We start from the raw sequence: 22,282 nt of genomic DNA, 5'->3' as shown, positions 1-22,282 counted from the left end.
GCCAATCAATTGGGCTGTTGTGTCCTGAACGGTGTCAAGTTTTTTGAGTGTTGTTGGAGCTGCACTTGTCCAGGCAAGTGGAGAGTATTCCATCACACTCCCGACATGTGCCTTGTAGATGATGGACAGGCTCTGGGGAGTCAGGATTCCTAACTTCTGACCTATTCTGGTTGCCGCAGTATTTATATGTCTGGTCCAGTTCAGTTTCTGGTCAATGGTAACCTCCCAGGACATTGATAGTGGGGGATTCAGTGAAGGTAATGTCATTGAATGTCAAGGGGTGATGGTTAGATTCTCTCTTGTTGGAGATGGTCATTGCCTTGCATTTGTGTGGTGCGAATGTTACTTGCCACTTGTCAGCCCAAGTTTGGATATTATCCAGGTGTTGCTGCATTTGGACATGGACTGCTTCAGTATCTGAGGAGTCATGAATGGTGCAGTCATCAGTTATGATGGAAGGAAGGTGATTGATGAAGCAGATGAAGATGGTTGGGCTAGGGCACTATCCTGAGGAACTCCTACAGTGATGTCCTAGAACTGAGGTGATTGATCTCCAACAACCACAACCATCTTCCTTTGTGCTAGGTATGACTCCAACCAGTAGAGAGTTCTCCGCTGATACCCATTGACTTCAGTTTTGCTAGGGCTCCTTGATGCCACACTCAGTCAATGCTGTCTTGATGTCAAGGGCAGTGACCCTCACCTCACCTCTGGAATTCAGCTCTTTTGCCCATGTCTGGACCGAAGTTGTACTGAGGTCAGGAGCTTCGTTACACTGGTGGAACCCAAACTGAGCATCAGTGAGCGAGTTATTGCTCAGCAAGTGCTGCTTGATAGCACTGCTGATGACCCCTTCCATCACTTTAAGACCAAAGAACAAAGAAAAGTACAGCACAGGAACAGGCCCTTCGGCCCTCCAAGCCTGCGCCGATCATATTGCCCGTCAACGAAAACATTTTGCACTTCCGGGGTCCGTATCCCTCTATTCCCATCCTATTCATGTATTTGTCTAGCTGCCTCTTAAACACCACTATCGTACCTGCTTCCACCACCTCCTCTGGCAGCGAATTCCAAACACTCACTACCCTCTGCGTAAAAAACTTGCCCTGCACATCTCCTCTATAGTTTGCTCCTCTCAATCTATGTCCCCTAGTAATTGACTCTTCCACCCTGGGAAAAAGCTTCTGACTATCAACTCTGTCCATGCCACTCATAATTTTGCAAACTTCTATCAAGTCACCCCTCAATCTCCGTCGCTCTAGTGAGAACAATCCGAATTTCTACAACCTCTCCTCATAGCTAATAACCTCCAGACCAGGCAGCATCCTGGTAAACCTCCTCTGCACCCTCTCCAACGCCTCCATATCCTTCTGGTAATGTGGCGACCAGAATTGCACGCAATATTCCAAGTATGGCCTAACCAAGGTTCTATACAGCTGCAGCATGACTTCCCAGCTTTTATACTCAATACCCCTACCAATGAAGGCAAGCATGCCATATGCCTTCCTGACTACCTTATCCAGCTGCGTTGCCACTTTCAGTGACCTATGGGCCTGTACACCCAGATCCCTCTGCCCGTCAATGCACTTAAGTGTTCTGCCATTTACTGTATAATTCCTACCTGTATTAGACCTTCCAAAATGCATAACCTCGCATTTGTCCGGATTAAATTCCATCTGCCATTTCTCCACCCAAGTCTCCAACCGATCTATATCCCGTTGTATCCTTTGACAATCCTCTTCACTATCTGCAACTTCTCCAACCTTAGTGTCGTCTGCAAACTTACTAATTAGCCCAGTTACATTTTCCTCCAGATCATTTATGTATACTACAAACAGCAAAGGTCCCAGCACTGATCGCTGCGGAACTCCACTAGTCACAGCTCTCCATTCAAAAAAGCACCCTTCCACTGCTACCCTCTGTCTTCTATGACCAAACCAATTCTGTATCCATCTTGCCAGCTCACCTCTGATCTCGTGCGATTTTACCTTCTGTACCAGTCTGCCATGAGGGACCTTGTCAAAGGCCTTGCTGAAATCCATGTATATAACATCCACTGCCCTTCTATCGTCAATCATCTTTGTCACTTCCTTGAAAAACTCGATCAAGTTAGTGAGACACGACCTCCCCTTCACAAAACCATGCTGCATCTCACTAATACACCCATTTGCTTCCAAATAGTAGTAAATCCTGTCACGAAGAATCTTCTCCAATAATTTCCCTACCACTGACGTAAGGCTCACCGGACAGGTAATTTCCTGGATTATCCCTGCTACCCTTCTTAAACAATGGAACAATATTGGCCATTCTCCAGTCCTCTGGGAGCTCACCCGTAGCCAGTGAGGATACAAAGATTTCTGTCAAGGCCCCAGCAATCTCCTCCCTTGCCTCCCTCAGTACTCTGGGGTAGATCCCATCTGGCCCTGGGGACTTATCCACCTTAATATTCTTCAAGACGCCTAACACCTCCTCTTTTTTGATCTCAACATGATCCAGGCTATCTACACACTCTTCCCTAGACAAATCGACCGCTAAGTCCTTCTCTTTGGAGAATGCCGATGAGAAGTATTCATTTAGTATCTCTCCCATTTCTTCTGGCTCCACACACAGATTCCCAACTCTGTCCCTGAGTGGGCCTACCCTTTCCCTGGCTACCCTCTTGCTTTTTACATATGTATGATGATCGAGAGTAGACTGATGGGGTGGTAATTAGCTGGGTTGGATTTGTCCTGCTTCTTGTGTACAGGGCATACCTGGGCAATTTTCCACATAGCTGTGTTGATGCCAGGGTTGTAGCTGTACTGGAACAGCTTGGCTAGGGACGCAGCAAGTTCTGGAGCACAATTCTATTGCCAGAATATTGTCAGGGCCCAGGGCCTTTGCAGTATCCAGTATCTTCAGCCATTCCTTGATATCATGTGGAGTGAATTGAATTGGTTCAAGACTGGCACCTATGATGCTGGGGAATTCTGGAGGAGGCTGAGAAGGATCATCCACTCCACACTTCTGGCAGAAGATTGTTGCAAATGTGTCAGCTTTATCTTTAGCATTGATGTGCTGGGCTCCCTCATCATTGAGGATGGGGATATTTGTGGATCCTTCTCCTCCGGTGAATTGTTTAATTGTCCAGCATGACTGGATGTGGCAGAACTGCAGATCTTAGATCTGACCAGTTGGTTGTGGGATCAATTAGCTCTGTCTATCGCTTGCTGCTTATGCTGTTTGGCACATAAGTAGTCCTGTGTTATAGCTTCATCAAGTTGACACCTCATTTTTAGGTAAGCCTGTTGCTGCTGCTGGCATGCACTCTTCATTAAGCTAGGAATGATCCCCTGGATTGGTGGTAATGGTGGATATGCCGAGTCATGAGGTTACAGATTGTGTTTGAGTACAATTCTGCTGCTGCTGATGGCCCACAGAGCCTCGTGGTTGCCCAATCTTGAGTTGCTAGATCTGTTCAAAATCTATCTCATTTAGCACAGTGGTAGTGCCACACAACACAATGGAGGGTATCCTCAATGCGGAGGCAGTACTTTGTCTCCACAATGACTGTGCAGTGTTCACTCCAACTGATACTGTCATCGACAGATGCATCTGCGGTAGGCAGGTAGGTGAGGACGTTTTTCCCTCTTGTTGGTTCCCTCACCACCTGCCGCAGACCCAGTCTAGTAGCTATGTCATTTAGGACTCGGCTAGCTCGGTCTATGATGGTGCTACTGAGCCACTCTTGGTGAACAATATTGTAGACCCCAACCAGAGTACATTCTGAACCTTTGCCACCCTCAGTGCTTCCTCCAAGTGGTGTTCAACATGGAGGAGCACTGATTCATCAGCTGAGGGAGGGCAGTATGTGGTAATCAGCAGGAGATTTCCTTGCCCATGTTTGACCTGATGCCATGAGACTTCATGGGATCCGGAGTCGATGTTGAGGACTCCCAGGCAACTCCCTCCCAATTGTATATCACTGTGCCACCACCTCTGCTGGGTCTGTCCTGCTGCTGGGACAGGACATACCCAGGGATGGTGATGGTGGAGTCTGGGACATGATCTGTAACTATGGTTGCATGGGTATGACTACATCAGGCTTTTGCTTGACTAGTCTGCGAGACAGCTCTCCCAATTTTGGCACAAGCCCCCACATGTTAGTAAGGAGGACTTTGCAGGGTCAACTGAGTTTGCCCTTGTCATTTCCGGTTGATGCCAGGTGGTCTGTCTGGTTTCTTTCCTGGAGCGATTTGATACAACTGAATAGTTTGCCAGGCCATTTGAGAGGGCTGTTAAGTGTCAGCCAACCACATTGCTGCAGGTCTGAAGTCACATGTAGTCCAGACCAGGTAAGGACAGCAGATTTACTTCCCTAAAAGGCATTAGTGAACTAGGTGGGTTTTTAACGACAACCGACAATGGTTTCATGATCATTAACAGACTTTTAATTCCAGAATTTTATGGAATTCAAATTCCACCATCTGCTGGGGTGGGATTTGAACTGGGTCCCTAGAGATCAGTAATCCCGTGATAATGCCACCATGCTATCGCCTCCCCATCAGTGCAAATGGTCATGTCAGACTTCAGCGTCATGGCGCTCTCATCTTCTATTTCTTCAAAACTTTGAAATAGTTTGGGACATTTTTATTTGTATTTCTGTTTTCCATTTTCTGTGTGTTGATGCTTTCATTAATGTCCACAGAACCACTCCCTGAACATCTCACTGTTGTTTTCCTGGATCAAGTGGAATCTTATTGAATTCTTTGCATACAAATTAAGTCAGAAGCTGCACTAACATCTGCTCCGATGTCACTTTTAAATTCTACTGTATGTCTGTTGAGCAACAGGTTCACTGTACATGATTTGTTTCCTTTGCTGATATTTACAGCTCCTGAGGAAGTTTGCTTCTCTTCACACCCTTCTCTCACCACACAGCTTGACTTGAAAACGCTTGTGTAATATTCTCTCATTTGCGACATATAAGCTCATAAATTACCATTGTGGATATTAGCTTCCACACGTACGCTGGTGAGACTCAGTTCTACCACTTTGTCACCTCATTCCACCCTGAGGTCATTGCTATGCTGGGGGAGCAGTAACTTTCTCTCGCTAAAATGCCACTCATACTGAGTCTGTCAAACACCTGTGTTCCCTTAACTCCATCAACCGCTATGTCTCCCTCAGTAAAAAAAAACAGAAAATGCTGGGAATACTCAGCAAATCAAGCAGTATCTGTAGAGAAACAGAATTAATGTTTGAAATGTTATATCACTCTTCACAAATGCTTCCTGACCTGCTGTATTCCCAGAATTTTCTGTTTTTATTTCATCCGCAGTATTTTGCTTTTCTCCCCATCTTCCATTTCATGTTAGGCCCAGAGGTAAAAACACTTGCTGGAGTGTTTGATCTGAACTCAGCTTCCTTCCTCACATGGGGCTCTTTGCAAGTCTTCCTTCTTCCACCTCCCTGATGTTGCTTGCTTCTGTTCCTCCCTTTCCTTCTCTACAGCCCTGGTTACTAACCCACACCTATATCACCTTGAGATTCAGTGACCTGGATTCTCCCCTGATTGCTAAAAATGAAACAAAGTCTTATATTTATATTGAACCTTTCATGGCCTCAGGACATCCCGAAGCTCATTACAGCCAGTGAAGCATTTTTGAATTGTAGTTACTGTTGTGAAGTAGGGAAATGGGGCAGACAGTCTGAATAAGTAAATGTGATGATCTGCAATGTGATAATGACCAGATAACGGTCTAAAAATGCGATAACCTCTGAAATTGGGTGCCAGGGTGGCTATTACCCTGCACCAGATCGAAGGGATGCAGGGAGCTCACAAACCTCATGCTGTCTGCTCACTTTCATAGTTGTTGTGTACAGCCCAGCACTGAACTTGCTGCTGAGTGGCTACACATCTCAATAGGGAGCCTATATTTATGTGAGGCTAGCACCACTTTTTTATATATATATATTTGTTCATAGCCTGTGGGCATCGCTGGCTTAGCCAGCATTCATTGCTCATTCCTAATATCCCTTGGGAAGGTGATGGTGAGCTGCCTTCTTGAACCGCTGCAGTCTGCATGGTGTAGGTACACCCTCAGTGCTGTTAGGAAGCTGCCACTGTGTGGCGGTGGTGGAATGAGTGGATGTTTAAGGTGGTGGATGGGGTGCCAATCAATCGGGCTGCTTTGCCCTCGATGGTGTTTGGATTCTTGAAAACAAGCCTGCACTACTTAAAGCCAGACTGCACCCCTTTCAGGTGATGTGCATTCTGGCTGCAGCAGGGCCTGGAACTGCTTGGACATCATTGAAAGAGTTTCAGGCCCAAAATGGCACAACGGTCAAGAGAGCATGTCTGCAGATTTTCTGCACTGGAGCTGCTGGTGTAGCAGATGGACTGGTGGAGAGATGTTCCCTTCCCTCAGGAGGCCAGGAAGCTCAGCAGGCCTCTTGACAACTGCTCAGAAGGTAGATGGAGCAGGTGAGTGTGACAGTAAATGCCTACAGTCTGGTGCTCAGGACTTGAAAGCAGTGCTGCATAAAGTTGTTACGATTTACAATCTGCTGATGGTGTAACCATGTACCTCTTTCTTTCCCCGCATTCCCTCACCCAGACCTGCCCTTTTGCGTTTGTACTTTCAGACATCTAAGAACTGATAGCTGGCCAGGCAGTGGTCCCAAGATTGAATGCCTAAAAGGAGAGCAGACTGAGGAAGTGGACACACCAACACTTGATCTGAAACTTGCAGCTACCAGCCCAGACACTTGCACCATGTGTACTTGAGAGGACAGTATGGACGAAGAATCTGCACGTGGTGAGTTGTCAGGCGGGAGTGGGCTACAATCAGTCCAGGGGAAAGGACAGTGCAGATACCAGCTTCCAAGACAGTGAGGTCACACATATGATCTGCTGAGAGGGCTCAGGTAAGTATTTCAATGAGTCGACTTACAGAAAAAGGCACACTGAATATTTTTTTTGTACTTTCATGAGATGTGAGCATTGTTGTCGAGGCCAGCATTTGTTGCTCATCCCTAATTGCCCTTCAGAAGGTGGTAGTGAGCCACCTTGAACCGCTGCAGTCCATGTGGTGTAGGTATTGTTATAATATGCCTTTAAGGGGTGTCAGCATGACATGACTAGAAGGGAAATGTGTCATGTGATTCAGTCTTATTTTCACTTTTGCTTTGAGCAGAGCACACACACACAGCTCTGGTGTCTTCAAGCTTTATAGTTATGTATAACTGTTCTCATGTGCCTAGTCTAAATTAATGAACCCACAATGTGTTTACCAAACTCCTTATGTGTGATTGGGTATTATATGCATACAAACTATGAGCAGGAGCAGGCCACTCGGCTCCTTGTGACAGCTCCACCATTCAATAAGATTATGGCTGATCTGATTGTAAGTTCAACTGCATGTTTCCGCCTACCCCCAATAACATTTTGCCTCCTTGCTTATCAAGAATCTATTTACCCCTATCTTAAAGTATTTAAAGATTCTGCTTTTACTGCCATTTGAGGAAGAGAGTCCCAAAGACTCAGGATCCCCTGAGAGAAAAAAATTCTCCTCATCTCTGTCTTAAATGGTCGACCCCTTATTTTTAAATAGTGACCCCTAGTTCTAGATTCACCCACAAGGGGAAACATCCTTTCCACATCCACCCTGTCAAGACCCCTCAGGATCTTATATGTTTCAATCATGTCACCTCTTACTCTTCTAAACTCCAGCGGATACAAGCCTAGCCTGTCCAACCTTTCCTCAGAAGACAACCCTCCCATTCCAGGTATTAATTTAGTAAATTAGTCTGCTGGTTGTAGTCATACCTAGCACAAAGGAAGATAGTTACGGTTGTTGGAGGTCGAAGATCTCAGTTCTAGGACATTACTGCAGGAGTTCCTCAGGGTAGTGTCCTAGGCCCAACCATCTTCAGCTGCTTTCTGCTGACCTTCCTTCCATCATAAAGTCAGAAGTCCAAACATGGCTGGACAGCCTCGCTCGAAAGTAAGCTAAAAATTGCTTGGTGGACTTGTATAAGAGTGATGAGCTGCCATGTGATATATATTACAGGGTTCATCCTAACGGCTTGTTGTGTCCGTATGCATGGGCTGCCCAGATACACAAAAGTGATGTCCCTTTACACCCTATCTTATCTATGACCAGTTCAGCACAACATGAATTGGCCAAATGGTTGGATGAATTGTTACAACCAGTTTTGAGTAAATTTTCCACATACGCAGTGAAGCATTCCTTCACATTTGCAAAGAGCATACAGGACTTGCATATCGATAGCAATGCTGTGTCCATGTGCTCATTTGGCATTGCTAGCCTTTTCACCAATGTTCCACTTAAGGAAGCCATAGATATTTGCATTGCAGCACCATTGCATGAATCAGTATTCATTGAACTTAAGAACTTGGCAACTCACGCAGTTGAGTTCAGTTTTAATGAGACCATGTATGTCCTAATAGATGGTGTTGTCATGGGATCCCCTATAGGCCCAGCTCTCACAAACATCTTTGTTGGGTTCCATGAGAAACGTATCTTCAATGGAAGGACACCTAAATTCCTACCCCTCACATATTTCCGATATGTGGATGATATGTTTGCTATATTTAAATCCGCAGCTGCATGTAATAATTCCCTCACATGTCTTAATGGGCTCCACCCTGCACTCAAATTCACCTTTGAAATGGAGCAGTCAAATGAATTCCACTTCCTTGACATACTAATTGAGAAATCTGCCAGTGTGTTCTCTACCACGGTCTACTGTAAGCCTACCTTCACTCGTCAATATACGCGTTGGGATTCTTACAGTTCCACACACTATAAAATTGGCCTTATTAGCAACCTTGTAAATAGGGCCCAAGCTATTTGCTCACCATGCAAGCCTAGTGCTGAAATAGGGCACATCAAAGACATCCTGTGGGATAATGGTTACCTGGATCAGATCATTTCACACTGTATATCATGCAAACTCACGAACGAGCCTAAGGCCGTCACTTTCAGCCCTGAAAAGTGCCCAGTCTACCCTGGAAAGGTAAGGTCTCTCAAATATTTGAGCATCAGGTGAAGCTAGCTGTTTCACACTGCCACTATACAGTAGCAACACGAGTGGTGTTCACCACTAACAGGATGCTGCCGTCAAGTCAAAGACGTTCTGCCTATCACCCAAATGAGTAATGTGGTATATGAATTTCAGTGCCAGTATGATGTTGGGTATGTAGGCCATATGTCCCAAAGACTGGCGGATCGTATCAAACAACATGTCCCAGCCGCTTTTCGCAACGGGCAAAGTACAGACCACACCTGACCCGCCCGTGCCTGCAAAACTCAAAACACAGTGTCCAACATTAGGTCTGATTCCATGATTGGACAACATTTGCTAAATAATCCTCAGTGTGCTAAGAATTACACTGATAACTAATTTAAGATTGTCAGTCGGGCTCACAGTGTGGCACGTTTGCGTGTACTGGAAGGTACATATATTAATACACAGGGCCTTGTTCTTTGCAGATAGAAAGAATGTGTACACATATTACGTTTGTTCCAGCTAAACAAAATAAGTGACAGCCATTCGCTGACTCATTCCTCAGGGCAATGTCTTGACTAATCAGAGTCAAACTGCCTGGCTTAAATTTCAAACAATGCTTGGCAATTAACTGTCTGTCACCATCACTGGTGCATTCTCCATGGCAATGCCTCAGCCAGAGTCCACTTGCCAACCAATCAGCACTCTCTTCACATAGACTATGAATTGTTGTTTTCCCCTTATATTGGTATTCTTGCAAAGTGTCCTGATGAGTGCAAGATGAAAAGCTTTCACGCCTCTTTTTTCAGCAATACAATGTCTAAATAAGAAGCTCTTCAACTCTAGAACCTAGCGTGTGACACTTATGTATTAGGAAGAGATACTTGAATGATGCTACACTCTAAAGTCCAGCTGAACCTTTTCCATGTCTTCACCCAACTCTTCATAACATCAAAAGAAAGGAATTCCCATTGAGAGATCCAGGTCTACAATACGTAGGGGTGCTTTGAGCAGGGTTGGCTATAGTTGGCAGCAGAAGTCTTGATTCACACCCATTACAACATGTAGACAAAAAAAAACTAACCTGCAGAAGCAGCACATAAAATGGCCTTGTCCTTGTGGTATCTTTTTCAGGGATGCCTTGCAGTAGTTTTGATATAGCATGCAGGAATACAAACATACGAATTAAGGGCAGAAGTAGGCCATTCGGCCCCTTGAGCTTCCACCACCATTCAATTAGATCATGGCTGATCTGATTGTTGCCTCAACTCCACATTGTCTACCCCTGATAGACCCTTGACTAACAAGGCAGTCAAAGGCTATCTACCTCTGCCTTAAAAATATTCAATGACCCTGCCTCCACTGCTCTGCAGGGGAGAGAGTTCCAAAGATTCGTGACCCTCTAAGAGAAAAAAATTCTCCTTATCTCCGTCTTAAATGGGCGACTCCTTATTTTCAAACTGTGTCCCCTAGTTCTAGTCTCTCCCACAAGGGGGAACATCCTTTCAGCATCCACCCTGTCAAATTCCCTCAGGATCTTATATGTTTCAATAATATCACCTCTAAATTCCAATGGGTACAGGTCCAGTCTGTCCAACATTTCCTCATAAGATAATTACACACCCCCTCCAATCCCAGGCATTAGTTAAGTCAAGCTTCTACTAAACTGCTTTTACTGAGTCTCACTTTATATTCCAGATTTATTAATTGAATTAAACTCCACCAGCTACCATGGTGGGATTTGAACTCATGTCACCATAGCATTAGCCTTGTCCTCTGGGTTACTAAATCCAGTGATATTACCACTGTGCCATCTTCCCCCCTAAACTACTGCTAACACATTTAAATCCTTTCTTAAATAAGGGGACCAAAACTGTACACAGTGCTCCAGATGTGATCTTACCAATACCCTGTACAACTGTAGCAAAACACCTCCTTCCAATAAATGACAATATTCTATTTGCCTCCTAATCTTTGCTGCATCTACACACTAACTTTTTGTGATTCATATACCAGGACAACCAAATTCTTCTGTACATCAGATTTCTGCAATCTCTCACCATTTAAATAATATGCTGCTTTTCTATTCTTCCTGTCAAAGTGGACAAGCTCACATTTTCCCATATTATACTCTATCTGCCAGTTTTTTGTCCACCCACTTAACCTATCTATGAACTTTGCAGATTCCTTATGTCCTCTTCACAACTTACTTACCTACCTATCTTTGTGTCATCAGCAAATTTAGTAACCAAGCATTTGGTACCTCATCCAAGTCATTGATATAAATTGTAAATAGTTGAGGCCCCTGTGGCACTCCACTCATCCCACCTTACCGGCCTGAAAATGACCCATTTATGGCTACTCTGTTTCCTGTTGGCTAACCAATCCTGTGTCCATGCTATTATGCTACCCGCTAAACCATGACCTCTTATTTTGCAGCACCTTGTCACAAGCCTTCTAGGAATTGAAGTACAGCACATCCACATGTTCCCTTTTATCCACATGTCTTATTACTTCCTCAAATAACTCTAATAAATTAGTCAAACATGATTTCCATATCACAAAACCATGTTGACTCTTCCAGGTTGTACTGAGATTTTCTAAGGGCCTCGCAATAACCATTAGCGTGATTAATTATTTAGGGTGGAAATGAAGGAGAATGGTGCAGGGGGTTTGGCATAATTCTTTGATCTATTCAAACATGTTGGTGAGATTTAATAGTGTTATGACCAGGTGAACAGAGGTAATCTGACTCCTCTCTTTGTCCCACCCCTGAGTTGGTTATAACAGAGTTTGAATTTAAAAGGGAGGTGATATTGCCAACTTAATATATATATTTAACTGTGTATAGCTTGGTGTAAGAAATAAACCAGCCAGGTTCCTTCAGTTAACAAGTAAAGAGTTAGTTTCATTGCTAAAACTCACTCAGGTGAAGATGCAGAAATTATTAACAAAAGGTTTAAAATGTCCAACTACCCACTAATGCAAAAACAACACATACAACATCCCTTCCTCTGCCCCAAGCATGCAAAAAAGCAATAAGGTTCTGTTGGGTATCAGATTTTAAAAACTTAGCCATGTAACAAGTAAAATCAGAAAGAAAAAATTCTGTCCAGAGTGTTGTTCACAGCAGAAGGGTTCCTATGAATAGTGGAGCAGTGGGTCTGCAACTGTGGCTGTAATTTGCAATTCTTCTTTAAGAGCTCTTGGTTTGCATCAATGAGGTCTTCTGATGAGTTTTTCAAATCACAAATAGCTCAGTTTTGATGAGAGATATTTTAGAAGAAAGAGAGATGGTGTAAGGCTATTGCCCCTGTAGCAGTCTTTCTCTGACTATTAAAAATCCAGTATTTTTTTTATACCCAAGAGTTGCATCAGGTGACCTCTCTCTGAGAGCTCCAAAGACTCTGTGTCTCCATAAAAACAGCTTGTGTCCTTCGCAAATGCAATATAGTAGCTGCTGTAGCTAGTGTCCTTTGCTTAGCAAAGTGTCCTTTTCAAAATAGTTCAATACACATGTATGTCCATCCAGCCAATTGCATTATAAACTAATATTTTATATAGCATCTTCATAACAATGGGAGCTGTTACTTTTTGAGAAAAGACTATAGGTGCTATTTATTTGTGACAGATTTCACAGAATCACAGAATTTTAGCGGCACAGAAGGAGGTCGTTCGGCCCATTGTGTCTGCACTGGCTCTCCAAATGAGCATTATGACCTAGGGCCATTGCCCTGCCTTTCCCACGTACCCTTGCACATTGTTTCTATTCAAATAATCATCTAATGCCCTCTTTAATACCTTAATTGAACCTGCCTCCACCACACTTCCAGGCAGTGCATTCCAGACCCGAACCACTCGCTGTGTGAAAACGTTTTTTCTCATATCACATTTGCTTCTTTTGCAAATCACTTTAAATCTGTGCCCTCTTGTTCTTGATCCTTTTACAAGTGAGAACAGTCTCTCCCCATCTTCTGTGTCCAGCCCCCTCATGATTTTGAATATCTCTATCAAATCTCCTCCTAGCCTTCTTCTCTCCAAAGAGAACAGTCCCAACCTCTCCAATCCATCCTCATAGATGGAGCTTCTCATCCCTGGAACTATTCTTGTAAACCTCTTCTGCACTCTCTCCATTGTAATCTTCCTATAATGTGGCGCCCAGAGCTGTACACAATATTCCAGCTGAGGTTTAACAAGTGTCTTATATAAATTCAGCATAACTTCCCTGTTCTTGTACTCTAAGTCCCTATTAATAAAGCTCTAATAATAAAGATGCTATATGCTCTATTAACTGCTCTCTCCACCTGTCTTGCCACCTTCAATGATCTATGCACATATACACTGCAGTCTTTCTGCTCCTGCAGCCCCTTCAAAATGTCACCCCTTATTTTATATTGTCTGTCCATGTTCTTTCTGCCAAATTGCATCACCTCACACTTTGCATTGAACTTCATCTGCCATCTATCTGCCCACTCTACTAACTTGTCTATGTCCTCATGAAGTGCCACACCGTCCTCCTCGCAGTTCATAACACTCCAAGCTTCATATCATCTGCAGACTTTGAAATTATCCCCTGCACATCAAGATCTAGATAATTAATATATATTAGGAAAAGCAAGGGTCCCAATACTGGCCCCTAGGGAACTCCACTACAAACTTTCCTCCAGCCCGAATAATTTCCATTGACCATTATTCTCTGCTCCCTATTTTTCAGCCAATTTTGTATTCATATTTTATTCCATGAACAGTAACTTTTCTCACAAGTCTGTTATGTGGCACTGTGTCAAATGTCTTTTAAAGTCCATGCACACCACATCAACATCATTACCCTCATCAACCTTTTCTATTACCTCTTCAAAAAACTCCAGCAAGCTAGTTAAACATGATTCGCCTTTAGAAATCCATGCTGGCTCTTCCTTATCAACCCATATTTTTTCATGTGACTCCTAATTCTATTCGGAATAATTGTTTCTAGAATCTTGCCCGCCACTGAAGTTAAACTGACTGGTCTGTAATTGCTGGGCTTATCCTTACAATCTTTTTTGAACAAGGGCATAATGTTTGCAATTCTCCAAACCTCTGGCACCACCCCTGAGTCTAGGGAAGACTGAACAATTATGGCCAATGTCCCTACAATTTCTGCTCTCACTTCCTTCAATACCCATGGATGCATCTCATCTGGTCCCGGTGCCTTGTCAACTTTAAGTACCAACAGTCTATTCAACACTTCCACTTTGTCAATTTTGAACCCTTCCAATGATAGAGTTTCCTCATCTGTCACCATGGCCTGGGTAGCATCTACCTCCTTGGTAAAGACAGATGCAAAGTATTCATTTGATACCTCAGCCATGGCCCCTTTGTCCATGTGTAAATCCCCTTTATATGTCTACAGAAAACTTTGGGATTCCCCTTTATGTTGGCTGCCAGTCTTTTCTCATAATCCCTCTTCACTTCTCTAATATGCTTTTCACCTCCCCTCTGAACCTTCTGTATTCCTTTGGTTCTCAATTGTATTTTCTACCTGACACCTGTCATAAGTGCACTTTTTCTTCTTTACCTTAATTTCAATCTCCTTTTTCATCCAGGGAGCTCTAGATTTGTTTGCCCTACCTTTCCCTTTCGATGGAACATACCTTGACTGTGCCTGAAGGTAGCCCATTGTTCAGCAACAGTTTTTCCTGCCAATCTTTCATTCCAGTTTACCTGATCCTGCTCCGTTCTTGCCCCATCGAAGTCGGATCTTGTCCAGTTAATTATTCTTACTCTGGATTGCCTATTGTCCTTTTATATCATCATCAATTTTGCGGATGACACAATAATAGGTGGGAAGGCAAGTGGTGAGGATGACACAAAGAGTCTACAGAGGGATATAGGCAGGTTAAGTGAGTGGGCAAAAACATGGCAGATGGAATATAATGTGGGAAAGTGTGAGATTATGCACTTTGGCAGGAAGAATAGAGGAGCTGAATATTATTTAAAGGGCGAAAGACTGAAGAAAGCTGCAGCACAGAGGGATTTGGGGGTCCTCTTGCATGAATCCCAAAAAGCTAGCATACAAGTTCGGCAGGTAATAGGGAAGGCCTTTATGTTGGCCTTTATTTCAAAGGGAATGGAGTATAAAAATAGGGAACTCTTGCTAAAACTATACAAGGCACTAGTTAGACCACACCTAGAATATTGTGAACAGTTTTGGTCCCCTTATCTAAGGAAAGGTGTACTGGCATTGGAGGCAGTCCAGAGAAGGTTCATTAGGTTGATCGCGAGGATGGAGGGATTTTCTTACGAGGAGAGGTTGAGTCAGTTGGGCCTGTACTCATTGGAGTTTAGAAGAATGAGAGGCAACCTTATTGAAACATATAAGATTCTTCAGGGCCTCGAGAGGGTAGATGCTGAGAGGTTGTTTCCCCTTGTGGGAGAGTCTAGGCAGAGGGCATAATCTCAGAGTAAAGGGGCACCCATTTAAAACAGAGATGAGGAGGAATTTCTTCTCTCAGAGGATATTGAATCTGTGGAATTCTTTACCACAGAGGGCTGTGTAGAGGCTGGTTTGTTAAGTATATTCAAAGCTGAGATAGACAGATTTTTAATCAGTAAGGGAATCAAGGGTTATGGGAAAAGGCAGGAAATTGGAGTTGAGGATTATCAGGTCAGCCATGATCTCATTGAATGACGGAGCAGACTCGACGGGCCGAATGGCCTACTTCTGTTCCTACTTTTTATGGTCTTATGGTCTAATTGGCCCTACTCCTCCTTTTACCACCCTTTTACTATTCGTATGTCTATAGAAGACTTTGGGATTCTCCTTTTTGTTGGTTGCCAGTCTTTTCTCATAATCCCTCTTTGCTTCTCTAATAAGCTTTGCCACCTCCCCTCTGACCCTTCTGTATTCATTTTTGTTCTCAATTGTATTTTCTACCTGACACCTATCACAACTGTACTTTTTCTTCTTTATCTTAATTTCAATCTCCTTTTTCATCCTGGATTTGTTGGCCCTACCTTTCCCTTTTGATGGAATTTACCCTTGACTGTGCCTGAACCAATTCTTTTTTGAAGGTAGCCCATTGTTCAGCTATAGCTTTTCCTGACGATCTTTCGTTCCAGTCTATCTGAAAGCTAATGTGGTTCCGCTATTTAAGAAGGGTTGTAGAGATAAGCCATGAAACTACAGGCCAGTGAATCTCATGTCAGTGGTAGGGAAACTATTGGAGAAAGTTCTGAAGGAGAGTATCTATCTCCACTTGGAGGGGCAAGGTTTGATCAGGGATAGTCAGCATGGCTTTGTCAGAGGAAGGTCATGCCTAACAAATTTGATTGAACTTTTTGAGGAGGTGACCAGGTGTGTAGATCAGGGTAGCGTAGTTGATGTAGTTTATATGGATTTCAGCAAAGCCTTTGACAAGGTCCCACATGGGACACTTATAAAGAAGGCAAATGCACATGGGATACAGGGTAGTTTGATAAGGTGGAATCAAAATTGGCTTAGCTGTAGGAGGCAAAGGGTGATGACAGAAGGATGCTTTAGTGACTGGAAGCCAGTGTCCAGTGGCGTACCACAGGGATCTGTGCTTGGTCCCCTATTATTTGTCACTTATATAAACGACATAGATGACTACATTGGGGGGTAGGATTAGTAAGTTTGCGGATGACACAAAGATTGGCCAGGTGGTTAACAGTGAGGTTGAGTGTCTTGGGCTACAGGGAGATATGGACGGGATGGTCAGATGGGCAGATAAGTGGCAGATGGAATTTAACCCTGAAGAGTGTGAGGTGATACACTTTGGAAGGAGTAATTTGGCAAGGAAGTATTCAATGAACGACATGACACTAGGAAGTTCTGAGGAACAAAGGGACCTTGGCATGTGTGTCCATAGATCTCTGAAGGCAGAAGGGCATGTTAGTGGGGTGGTGAAAAAGGCATATGGGACACTTGCCTTTATCAATCGAGGCATAGATTACAAAAGTAGGGAGGTAATGTTGGAGTTGTATAGAACCCTAGTGAGGCCACAGCTGGAGTACTGTGTGCAGTTCTGGTCACCACATTATAGGAAGGATGTGATTGCACTGGAGGGGGTGCAGGGGAGATTCACCAGGATGTTGCCTGGGATGAAACATTTAAGTTATGAAGAGAGTTTGGATAGACTTGGGTTGTTTTCGTTGGAGCAGAGAAGGCTAAGGGGTGACCTGATCGAGGTGTACAAGATTATGAGGGTCATGGACAGGGTGGATAGGGAGCAGCTGTTTCCCTTAGTTGAAGGCCAGTCATAAGTTCAAGGTGAGGGGCAGGAGGTTTAGGGGGTATGTGAAGAAAACTTTTTTACCCAGAGGGTGGTGACGGTCTGGAATGCGCTGCCTGGGAGGGTGGTGGAGGCAGGTTGCCTCACATCCTTTAAAAAGTACCTGGATGAGCACTTGGCATGTCATAACATTCAAGGCTATGGGCCAAGTGCTGGTAAATGGGATTAGGTAGGTAGGTCAGGTGTTTCTCACGTGTCAGTGCAGACTCGATGGGCCGAAGGGCCACTTCTACACTGTGATCCTGTGATTCTGTGACCCGGCTCTGTTCTTACCCCATCGAAGTCGTCTCTTGTCCTGTTAGTTATTCTTACTCTGGGTTGCCTATCATCCTTTTCTATCTTCATCCTAAAATGTACAATATAATGATTGCTGTCTCCTAAATGTTCCCCCACTGCCACTTGATCTACTTGGCCCACCTCATTTCCAAGAACCAGGTCCAACAGTGCATCTTTCCTTGTTGGTTTGGACACATAATGCTGCAGAAAATTTTCCTGAACATAATCTAGGAACTTTTGCCCCTCTCCGCCCTTTACACTACCACTGCCCCAGTCTACATGCAGGCAATTAAAGTCCCCCATTATAACTAATGCTTGCATCTCTCTGTAGTTTCCCTGCCCATTTGTCCTTTTATGTCCTTCTCACTACCTGGTGGTCTACAGACTACACTGAGTAATGTAATTACACCCTTTTTGTTCCTTAGCTCCAGTGGAGGTAGCAGCATTGAAGAATACATTTGTACTCTTGTTTACCAACCAAATCCACCCCAGTACATGCAGGAAATTCAAATGAGAATCTAGACCAATGTTTTCATGAAATCTCTTTACTAGCCTCTATGTCAGTGATCCCGAGTTGTGGGTCCTGACCTATAGAAACAGTGAATGGGATGGCAAACTCCCCTTCCTCTGAGATTGTACATTGCACTGGCATTGAGGCCCAGGCAGTGTTTTGCCCTGACCTTGCCCTGCTTGTCTCTTGGTCTCTCTCTCTTGGCCATGGGTTTCTGCCTGTGGCTGCTTCACTGAAGCCTGACCCTGACCATGAACATGATGGTGATGCCACCATTGCTGAATTGCGGCCTGTCTGATCCCAACCCACCACTCTGGTGCTGTAGAATGACCTGGGGTCCAACAACATACCCCTCATGATCTTCAAACTGCACTTCTTCTGCTTCTTGGCCAAGATCCATGAGCTGGAGCGGCTAAGGTGAATTAATAGGCTGATGAGTACAGAAAATAATAACATCTTACAAAGTACTTTAAAACACATTTTCATATTTATATGATGTATTAGATATTGATCTATAATACAAAAGTTAAATAATTACATACTGAATGTTACTATATTCTTTATTTGTTGATTTGTTTTTGTTGTTGACTAGGGTTGCGTTAATTTTCAAGTGTTAAAATGGGGTCGTATTGGAAAAAAGTTTGAGAAGCGATCTCTACACTTTCACCCTCTATAAATTATAACTAATTCAGAATACTGCCCTCATCCTCACCCTGACAAAAGCCTTCACCCATCACGTATGTCTCCACCAAGTTAGAAAGCCTTTTTGTGCCCCAGCAAATTAACATTTGAAAATCCTCATTCTCAAGTTCAAATCCTTTCTTGGCCTTTCCCCACTTAACTCCAGTGATCTCCAGTGCAAATTCCCACCTACACACTCCTTTCCTTTGACTCTGGTCTATCCCTTGTTCTAACTTTTTCTGCTCTAATATTGGTGGCCACCTAGCCAGGCACAATGACCCTCACTCTGTAGCTGTTCTGTTATAAAGGCTCCCTTAATTCTCACTACCCTTCTCTTCCAGCTGCTTAGTGTCCTCTCTTTTTGTCCAGGGCCTTGTGACTCATGGGATGAATTTTCCTTTGTGCCTCTCCTGCTGCACCATCATAACATCAGCAGTGGTTCACCAGAAACACCTTTTATTTGCATTTTAAAGGGGATTTCTACTGAGGTTACAGCTGTGTGGCAGGAGAAGCCCTGAAGAAACTCATTGCATAGGCTCTCCTTTTATGTTCAATGCATTTGTTTTCCTTCACATTCAGGTGAAACAGAGTTCACTGGCAGTTTAAACAAAATTCAATTTCTGATACAAATATAAAGATTCCCTCACGTTGTTGTTCTTTAATTAAAGAGGTTTAATACAAAGGTCACCATGAACATCTATTCAGATCAGCATGTCTCATGGATATTCTGGACTTATTTGTGTTAGTGTCAATTCATCACAGAAACTCCACTTCCATTTGCTGATGTAACTTTGTCAATAATGACCCCAGTTTTCCTTGCTGCAACTTCATTAAATATTCATAGTGAAGGAGGAAGTACACTTTGTAGACACGGATCAGGAAGCACAATGGTCTTATATAGTAGCAATGTGATCAGATTTGATATCACTGACGGTATACATGTGGAATGATGTGGGCATGTTTGGGGAATGCTGGCACGAATGTGTGGCAGAACAATCTCCAAATGGGAATCTTGGTAACTGTCATGAAGCTGTTAATGTATATAATATTATTGGAAAACATTTTTTTAAATACAGGTTTAGTCTGTGGGTGTGCCTCAGTTGGATTAAAGCCAGCTAGTCTGGGTGCTTTGATGTGTACTAGTTTTGATATATAAGAGAGATAGCGTGCACTTGCATTTTTTGAATAGAGCATTCAAGAACTGGGGTGAAAACTGACACCTATCTAGCAGATACCAAGCCATATGTTTATATTACAAATAAAATTGGTCCTATGAAAGGGGTTTTATTGTTAGAGAGGTTTAGTTCAGAGGTTTGTGATACAATGAGAATTTACATTCAATGGGCTGTGGTAGGTATAACTTCAGCAGTTTTCAGGCATGCAGAGTAGAGGCAGAGTGAGTTAAAATGGCAGCTGTAAGCCTCCAACTGACTCCTCAGGAACCAAAGTGAAAAGAACCTCATTTTGAATTTGTAAAGTGAAAATGCTTTGCCTGGTGTTTGGTTGAGTCTATGGGTTGCTGTTACCTTAATGGAGATTATTTGGGGAATTTGTTAAAAGTTATGATAGTAGTAATTTGTAGCCTTGTGTATGTATTTTAATCTGTGTAAATTAATAAAATGCTTCATTTAGTTTAATGTAAAACCTCGAGAACTGCCGGTCTGATTCTTGAATTTAGAATCATATCTCAAATGTAACATTTAAAACTATAGGTTATGACAGTTGTTTAAAGTCCCCCCCTGGGATTTTTAAATAACTCAGCTGTACCAACTGCATTGGTCATAACAGTAAGATAAAAGCAAAAAACTGCAGATGCTGGAAATCCAAAACAAAAACAAAAATACCTGGAAAAACTCAGCAGGTCTGGCAGCATCTGTGGAGAGGAGCACAGTTAACGTTTTGAGTCCAAATGACCCTTCAACAGAACTATGTAAAAATAGAAATATTTACTAAATAAAAATATTTCACCTTTTCTATTTTTACTTAGTTCTGTTGAAGGGTCATTCGGACTCGAAACGTTAACTGTATTCCTCTCCACAGATGCTGCCAGACCTGCTGAGTTTTTCCAGGTATTTTTGTTTTTGTTTTGGTCATAACAGTAGCTGAGGAGGAGAGCTCTCTGCTCACAAATGACTGAGTGGAGTTTGCTGGCAAAGCAGTGTTGTGAAGAAGCCAAAGAATTTGTAACTTGGTTAGTCAGCTGAAGATCTCCCTTCGGAGATCTGGTACAACTCAGTTATTGTTTCATGAGAGAGATGTATCCTTCTGTAGCATTGCCAGGAATCACAGCTTTGCCCAGAGCTGTAGACCGAAAAGGGTGAGCACCAGGGGGCAGTGGCCAGAAGCAGACTAAGGTGTCTGTTCATCCTTCCCACTCCCCCCAACCCTCATCTTTTCATAGTGAAGGAACAGTGAAAAGCCAATGAGAAACCCCACTGGCTCCTGAGGCCCCGTGTGCAATATTAAACTTTAAAAATATTCAAAATTTGAGTCTACTTTTAAAGCACTTAATTTTTAAAAATGTTCATTTTATCTGAAACCTGTGGTCTTTTTCTCTACTGTGTATCTAGTCTGCCACAAATAGGCCTTAATTACTTTTCCAATGAGGCCAGGTTTTTACAAGGTGGCCCAGATGTGGCTGGGAAGAGAAATAGGCCGATCCACTTAGCTACACTCTTACTGCCTTGTAGGCAGTGGGGCAGCTCAGTGGCAGTGGTTGAAGTCCTTCCCTATTGAGAGGAAAATAGAAGAGGCCATTTTTGGGGCAGGATTTTTGCAGCAGTCCTTTCTTCTGCATTTTGCTCTGTTTTAAACTACATCATCATTTGAGAATGGAAAATGTCGGCCTTTGTCACAAGTTGCTGAGTTGTGCTTGCTCTTCAAGTGAAAGGTCACACTTGTTTTTGGGTGGGGAAGTGAGTAAAGATGCTACACAGACTAGTTTCACACTGAAAAACATTCCTGAAAGCTTGTAATTGATTGGTGATAGTTGAGGTAATGAGTGGGTCACACTTGCAGATAGTCATCCCTGTCTAGCCCAACTTTCTCCAACCAGCTGAGAGACATTTCCCCATGACAACACCATCTCACAAGGCTGAGCTATCGTTGGGGATCCTCAACATTACAATGACTGCACTGTCACTTCATCTACCTGTATTTTGATGAAAATCTGCTCCGCTTAATATTCATAGCAAACTTATAAGCTCTTTCTGAAAAGAAACATTTATAAATTTGCTTCACGTCATGACCAGAGGACTTTTGACCCCAATGTTAACTAAACATAGTTTTATTCAGCATGGCCAGAAAAACATATTTCCCTATTTCATTAACAGAGCTACTGATTTAGGCTCACTGAACAAGTCCATTTTTATTACAAGGAATCCCAGGAACCATATCAATGTTTTGATATTGATATTTTTTCCTGTACCTACACAGGAGTTTCAGTTTGAGTGTGTTGCTGCCTGGGATATCAATAGCCTATTCACCATTGAATTTTGAAAATTAT

The sequence above is a fragment of the Cetorhinus maximus genome, chromosome 3 (genome assembly GCF_964194155.1).
Source record: "Cetorhinus maximus chromosome 3, sCetMax3.hap1.1, whole genome shotgun sequence".
Taxonomy (NCBI): Eukaryota; Metazoa; Chordata; class Chondrichthyes; order Lamniformes; family Cetorhinidae; genus Cetorhinus; species Cetorhinus maximus.
This window is presented reverse-complemented; position numbering follows the sequence as displayed.